The following is an 8,590-nucleotide window of genomic DNA, read 5'->3' as shown; positions in this document are numbered from 1 at the left end:
CAGAAGTTTTTAGGGAGCAAAAGGAATAAGAGGAAGAGATTTTCTGGTTGTTGTAAGGAAGATGGAGAATCAGGGACAGGAGGGGGACTGCTCAGGTGTTTTTCTTGGAGTAATGTGCTCATGCCTACATCAGCCTGAATATTAGGTAGGTGTGGCCCGAAGAAAAGAAAAGATTTTTAACTGATCATGACTCATTGTTACATACTGTATGTTAATTAAGCTTCCAAGTTTACACCCACTAATTTTTCCAGGAAAAAAATGATTTACAGCAAGATAGCCTGGGTCACCTGCATTGTGACTCAGCATTTCTGTCTGCAAAACCCAAACTGCTGCAAATTTTTAAAGGAATTAGAATCAAACATCTCTAAAATTGGGATATTATATATTAATGAATCTTCTATTCCATGGTGTGTTTAATCTACTTTCTTCCAAACAGATTTCTCTAGTGGACATAGGAGTACACACAACCCATATGGGTAAGAAACATAAAAAGTTGGATACCCTCTGGTTCTTTTCTTTCCTCTTGCATCCCCTTTATATGAACAGTTGTTGGAGCCAGAAAGCTTGGCAACATCTGTGACTCTTCTGTCTCCCTCACTCCCCATATTCAACCACGACAAGGTCCTAAAATGTCTACTGTTTTCAGATCTCCTCAATCCACCCACCTTTTTCCATTTCCATTGTCAATTATCCAGAAGTTCTAGACAATTTATAATGGGGACAGGAAAAGATGGGTGAATTGGTGAGGTACACTCACAAATTGATTATTGCAACAGTCTAGGAACTCCAGTTTTGTCCTCTCCAAGCTATTCTCCATATTGTGATCAGAGTAATTTTCCCAAAATGAAAAGTTGATTCTAAGCCTGCCCTATTTAAAACCTTTTAATGGATCCCTATTTGTACTTAAGATAAATTTCATATCCCTTGGGCCTAAAAGGTCCTCTATGATTGGACACCTGCTAATGGTTTCCCAATTCATTTCTCTACAGTCAGCCCTTTGAACTGTGTACTCTTGGAAAACCGAGATTTTTTTTATTCTCAAAAGTGACTTGTTCACATCATAGGATCTATCATACTATATTGTGGGTTAATTGAATACATTGACTGATTACTGCTCTGTGTTATTTCATCAGACTAAAATCTCCATGAGGACAAGGACTGTGTTTATCTTGTTTACCATTTTGTCCCCAGCTTATAACACAGTGTCTGGTACATAGGAGGTATTCCACAAACGTTTTTTAAAGGAATAAGGTGTGATTTTTCAGGAGATTTGACAATTTCACTATTTGTTCTGCCAAAGATACTGATTCAGGTTTTCTACTTTTTCTCTTCCCCTTCCAACACTTAAACCAATCAGTAAATAAAGCATAGGAAATAGGTGGAAAGGAATGTTAGCTTTATTGCTAATAAGTCTGACTTAAGAAACTCTTTTCAGAACTGTGTCCAAGTGGACTGAATGAGACAGATTGAGGCCCTACCTGGACAACAGCAGGTCTCTACCATAGTAGCAATGACTTGCAGAAATTTTGTGCATCCTATGGTCAGGGAGACTCCAAAAGAGAGAATCCATGAAGGTCTAGATAAGTATGCTCAATTGTTTCTCCCAAATCACTAGTCAGGTAAGTTACTTTCTCCTCTGAGCAGGATTGAATGAAATGTGGAAAGACGAGATATACTTCAGTGAAGACTCCTAAATTCATCAATAGATTGTTCGATTACTTTTATTTAATCTTATTCATAATTAAAAACACTGAAAGTTATGAATTATACTGAGTATAGCTGCAGGTATATTCTATAGTGTAGATTGTTCTTAGTCCATAAATTATAGCTTTATTTATTCTATGTAGCAAGAGTAATTTAATGGAACAGCTTTAAATCCTAAATGTTTGGGAGTTGATTCAATTATAATTATTTTCTGGTTTTCTTGCATTGTGCTCAAATGCATAACATTCATGATTTCTACTTTTTGAAATATGTTGAAGTTTTCTTTGAGGCCTAGTATAATCATTTTTCTAATTGTGGTATGACTAATTGGAAAGAAAATACATTCTCTGTAAGGTACAAAGTTTAATATATTTTTATTAGAAAATTTTTATTATTTACACAATTCAAATTATACATATCCTTTTGCTTTATCTGATAGAGTTGCATAAAAGGCCTCACAGGTATTAGATTTGCATGAATTTATTCAATTTATTACAAGTTTCTACTTTGTAATATTGATAATAAGTAATTCAGTCTATAAAGTTCATAATCATTATATACTTGTTATGCATAATGCTTTGTGCCTTGAATTCCGCTCTGCCTGAAATTAATGTTACCACCTCTGCTTTCCTTTTGTTTACATTACAAACAAAAAAAATTTTTGTTCATCTCTTTTTTTGTGGTGCTGGGAATTGAGCCCAGGGGCACTCTACTACTGATATTTTCACTGAGTCTTGCTAAGTTGCTGAGGCTGGCCCCAAACTCCTAACTCAGCCTCCTGAGTTGCTGAGATTACAGGTATGTGCCATGGCTTTTTTTAAAGCATTTTTTTTAATTTTTAAGATTCAGTGTCTTTTTGCTGTTATAAGTGATAACACATATATTTGATAATGTAATCTAGCCAGAGATTAGTTTGTTTAAATAAATAGTTTAACAATTTACATTTATTGTTATAACTGATGTTTCCTTGTGTTATGGTTTAGATGTGAGGTGTTCCCCAAAAGCTCACATGTGAGACAATGCAAAAAGGTTCAGAGAAGAAATGATAGGGTTATGAAAGTGTTAACTAATCAGTGAATTAATCACCTGATGGGATTAAGTGAGTGGTAGCTGGAGGCAGGTAGGGTATGCCTGGAGGAAGTGGGTCATTGGGGGCGTGCCTATAGGTTATATATTCTGTATCTGGAGAGTGGAGACCTCTCCCTCTGCTTTCTGATCAACATGTGAGCTGCTTCCCTCTGCCACACTCTTCTGCCATGAGCCCAAGGAATGGAGTCTGCTGTTTATAAACTGACACCCCTGAAACTGTGAGCCCCCAAATAAACTTTTCCTTCTCTACAGTTGTACTGGTTGGGTTCTTTTAGTCAAAACAGTGAAAAAGCTAACTAAAACAACTTGTTTTATACCATCTTTCACATTCTTGTTATTCCTTTAATGTCACTTATATTCTACACTTTTTTTACACGTTGTTTCATTTGGTCTTTTAGAAAAATAAAGATTATTTTTGTTTATATCAGGGAGACTACTTAATTTCTAATGGCTAGTCTTCAACCTAGCGCTCTGGTTTTCTAGGTTAAAATGATGTCATGATGTCTTTTGTCTCTTCCACTTAACTTACTCTCACTTGCTATTCTATGTTCCAAGTTTAAATATATATTGGTAGTTATATAACTTCAATAATAATTTATCTTCATTTTAATGAGTATAAGTACATAAACTTTTGTAATTTACATTGTAAATATTTACACAGAAAGAATACATCTTCAAGTTTTTTTTCAAGAAGTGGCATGAGTCTTTAATATTCATGTCTTTAAGTTACTCTCATTCATAAATGAAAATTAACTACTTGAATCAAATCTTTTTCTCTTCAAACATTGTGGTCATTGCTCTTCAGACTTTAAGCACTTACATTAGTGAAAATCACTGGAGGTAGCCTGATTTCTCCTTCCTTTATAAGTAAGCTAGTTAATTGTTTTGATATCTATAGAATATATTTTATTTCTTATGATTCAAAATATGTCTACATGGGAATTTCTTTTAATTTTCTGGACTCTTTCGATCTACACAATTGGATCTTTTTCTACTCCTGAACACTTTCTTTAACTATGTCTGATTATTGCTTGTGTTAGGGTCATATGGATCTCTTTCTTTGGTATATCAATAATGTTTAGGTTTGATAATTGCTCTCCTTACTCCTGCTCTTTTACCTTTTTTATTTGTTCCCCACATTCTGAGGAAAAAAATTGTGTTTATTTTTTGCATTGCCAATTCAATTTTTAGTGCAAATTCTAATTTTTTCAATCCCAGAAAGGATTTTTGATTTTGCTGTTGCATTTTTAGTTCTATCCGATTTTATTTATTTATTATTTTCTTTGGCTCAACCATTTCCCCCTTATTCTCATTCCGCTGTTTTCATTTCTGCTACTAGTTTCCCTAAGGCTTCTGCTCCTCTTTCATAGAAGTCACATCTTCTTGTAGCCTTAAAGGTATAATTCTCTACTGGTTTTAATAGTAAATCATTTCCACAGTTACATTATTCTCCTGAGTCTTCAGGGTTATGTTTCTCCTGTTCTGTAGTATTTCATATTCTCCCTGTGTAACTTTTTCTATTCGCTCATCCTCAAAATGAAAAGAGATCTAGTCTGGTCAGTTCTTCCCAGAAAACAGACTTTGGTTGTTCTTGTTTTCCCCTAGGTATTGCTCAGTTCACCTTCTGAGAGCTCAATTGTGTTGTTGTGCATTGCCCTCATTCCAATTTTCAGTACCAAAAAAGATAAACATTTTGGCACATTTGATGTACTAAGTTGGGAACTTCTCCCATCCTAGAGCTTGGTTTTATGAAGCTTTAAGTCAATAAATAACATGGAAAACTATAATCAACAGCATAAGGGTTTTTCTGGTCTCTTCAACTACAAAGGGGTATTATCAATCCTTGCTCTACTTCCTTCCCAATAGTTTTCTGAAAGATTTTTTTGTCTCTACTAAATATAAGGGAGATTTCTAACAGAAGAGAGGAGATAAGCAAGGAAGAATACTCTGTCTCATAAAAGTTCCCCACTAGTAGGCGGATGACTGCCATGTTTTCTGATAGGCCCATATCTGATGATTTTGAGCCACAGAACAAACAGTGAAAGGAAGCATGAAGTAACCTCCTTTATTACATTGGCAGATTTTTCTGTAATTACCAAAAAAAAACCAGTGGATACCAAATTGTATTTTTCAAACAAGTATATCACCTTATAATTAAGTGAAATTCTATGAAGTTGGTAAATAGCAAAATGATAGTCTTTATTTTCTTTGTTATTGCAAACATTCATCTTTTTCCTATGTTCGTGATCATTTTACTGACAAGTTGAGAATTATAGCATCAGAGACCAAGCAGAAACCATCTTTAGACAAATTATGCCTTGATTTTCACACATTCCCCCTCCAACTTCCTTTACCAACCAGTCCAAAAAAAAAGTAAAATCAAATCAAGTCATATAACTTTTATTTGCCATGTGAGTTTGGGATGACAAGTTGTTTTCAAAAGATTAATTCACCATTAAAGGACAAATGAATGATAAACATGAATTAAATCAAAACTGTAGGACACAGACTTAAAAAGGAGTTTCAACCACTTTTTGAGTCATGGTCAAATTGAATGAATGAATTGAAAAAAAAACTCTCCATGAAACTATTTTGGAAAGAACTGTCCTCATTTGTATGCTGAAGTTCTAATATGTTGTTAAAAATTCAATCACATTACTTTATTGCCACACCTCTACCTAAGGTGTTTCTTTCTTAATCAGATATTGCCTCATGAACTGCTATTAATCAAACATCCATGTTGATGTTCTTAGGTCTAATCTTTACTTTCATTGGGATAGAAATTTTACTTTTCTTTTTTTAATTTTTTTCATTTGTTCTTTTTAGTTATACATAACAGTAGAATCCATTTTGACATAATTTTATAAGCATGGAATGTATCTTATTCTAATTCAGACCATAGTACCTCTGAAATCTTACTTTTCTAAGTTTCCTGATTGCCTAAGGTTGGTGTGACTTTAATTAAAGTATTCTCTCTCAGCACCAAACCCAGACTCACGACTTTGCCTTATTATGATAGGAGTAGGATTCTCCAAACCATATTTCTACTTTTTAGCTGCTCCCTAGTAGACTGCAAGGCTTGGGAAGGAAGAGTGGACATGCTTCTTCCTGTTTACTCCCTCTTTACTTTTTGGGATTTCCTATCTGCTCCTTGGTCCTGTGAGAGTCACCTCCACCTTGTTTCCTCATCCCTTCAGTGGCAGTCCTTTCCTATAGCAGTAGCTGCATCAAGTTTACTACAGATTTCTCAACACTTGCAGAAACAATTTCATCATGCCCTAACCCTAGGACACCAGCACCACCCTTTCTTCTGAAGTCTAGGTTCAGGCCATGTGAGCTCTCCTCTCAGCATAAAGACACCAGCACCAGCAAACTGGTGCCCCTTCCTCAAATGTCTGCATTTCAGCCTCATGTAGTCCATCTTCCAGGTCTCTAAATTTAAATAATTCCAACTTCTTCCTCTTTTCCCTCAGCTCTAAGGGTGGTAGCTCTGTCTCAAAGTTGCTATCTGCATGATTCATTTGTTTCATTTTTTTTTTACCTTTTCAAGTATTATTGTGAGTCGAATTGGGTCCCCTTCCCCCTCAAAATGTTAAAGTCCTGGTCCTCAGGACCTATGAATGTAACTTTAATTTGGAAGTAGGATCTTTGTAGATTCAGTCATTAGGATAGGCCCTAATTCAATTTGACTGATGTCCTTTAAAAAAGGGAAATTGAAACATAAGAACAGATATATACAGAAGGAACACAATATGAAGACACAGAGAGAATACCATCTACAAGTCAAGGAAAGTCTGAGGCTACCAAAAGCTAGGAGAAATGCCTGAAACAGGCTCTCCTTCATAGCTTTCAGAAGGAACCAATTCTGCTGACACTTTGATTTCAGACTTCTGGCCCTCAAAACTGTGAAACAATACTTTTCTCTTGTAAACCACCCAGTCTATGGCACTATGTTACAGCAGCCCCAGGAAAATAATATAGATACCAAGTTAACAATTGATATGTAGTTAACAATTTTTGTATTAAATTCTCTCTGTTAAAATAACTGGTGGGATTTCTGTCTCCTGACTGGACCCTGATCAATACATTTGTGTCCCCCCACCACCACCACCCACCAGAAGCAGGCCCTGAGAAAAGGATATGAATGTAAGCAGTTTATTTGGGAGTAATTTAGTTTGGGGATGATACCAAGAATTATCATAGGAGAGACAGGGAAGGGAAGGTAGGCAATATATGGGAGAGTTAATGAAGTTATTGCAATGAGTAATTCGCATTTACCCATACTAGGGACCTCTGAGTGACTCTATAGACTATGCCTCAGAATTGTTCTACTCAAGTGTTGATGAAGCTAGTGTATTTTCCCACCAACTCCTATCCTTCATTACTTGAGTGCTAATTCTGGTGATATTAACTGCCTCAGAACTTCCCAGTCTTCAATTTACAGAGATAAAATGTGCTCCTGTGGTCAGGGAAAGCCCTCAGGCAGAGAGTTGCAAGTGCTTATGACAAGAAGCTGTGGGCATGGTGAAGGCAAGAATACAGGTGGACATCAACAGCATCTGCTACACCAATTGTTAAACCTTCAAGGTCTAGCTATTCAAAACTCAAAAATGCCTTTAGAGGCAGAGGAGATTATGAAATGTGGGAAACTTTTATTTTGCTATAGAATTTTAGTGCAGCAAAAGCACTATTGCCCTTGTAAATCAGGAGTATCTGTGGAGCCACACATAAAGCTTCCTTTGCACTATCTTTCTGAACTTATCTAATGCATGAAGATATATTATGGAGATATATTTAAACTGATTTGTTTATAGTCCTCATCCTGTAACCTCTTTTCAATGATTTGACAGAACCACAGAATACAAGAACTAGAGAAGGTCTTAGAGATCAGCTAGCCTGCAAGTTTTTGAAAAATATTTAGACTCTGAAATCTTTGTACAAAGAAAATATTAGAATATAAAAAAGAGCTGAGAGTGGAATTGCATTTGTTGACATTCATGAAGGGCAATGGACAAGGTCACTTTCTATGTTGGATGCCCCCTCATCCCATTGGCACACTGAAGGGAGAGCACAGAACCCCAAGTGTTCATGTAGTTCAATTTAACCAACAATTATCTACTCCAAACTTCTCATACTAATGGGGAGAGGATTTTAATTTTTCTTTTCCAAAGTCTACAACACAATTTCCATTTTATGTAACATCGATGTTTGTTTTCTTAAAAAGAATCCTTATAATTTGGATCAGAATAATTCAAAGTGACTGGGATTTTGCTTGGATGCTACTACTGAAAACAGGATTTACAAAGTAAATTAATTAGATGAAAATTAAAAGATACGATGACCATTCCCATTTAAAACTCTTTATTTCAAATAATGGGTGGGTTCTCACTAAAACATACACACACAGAAAAACAGCTAAGTTGAAGGGTGGACTTAAACAGTGGTAGGGTTAGGAGAAAGAACTGGCAAATGCAGATGTAACAGTCAGTAAGTACTTCTTTTTTATCTTTTTTTTTTTTGCGGTGCTGGGGATTGAACCTAGGGCCTTATGCTTGCAAGGCAAGCACTCTACCAACTGAGCTATATCCCCAGCCCTCAGTAAGTACTTCTTAAAGAAGGAGCACGTACATTATATGTGTGGATAAGCTCCCTAAAAGTAGGAAGCCCAGAATGAAAAGCCAACAGCAGTTAACAAGGAAGAAATATTTTAAAAGACACAGAAAAGTACAACAGGTAAGAAAAAACCACAAACCAATGTAGAGGCCTAGCATGTAAGGGTGAAGAGAGATTTAAAGAG

This window comes from Sciurus carolinensis, chromosome X, assembly GCF_902686445.1.
Source record: "Sciurus carolinensis chromosome X, mSciCar1.2, whole genome shotgun sequence".
Taxonomy (NCBI): Eukaryota; Metazoa; Chordata; class Mammalia; order Rodentia; family Sciuridae; genus Sciurus; species Sciurus carolinensis.
This window is presented reverse-complemented; position numbering follows the sequence as displayed.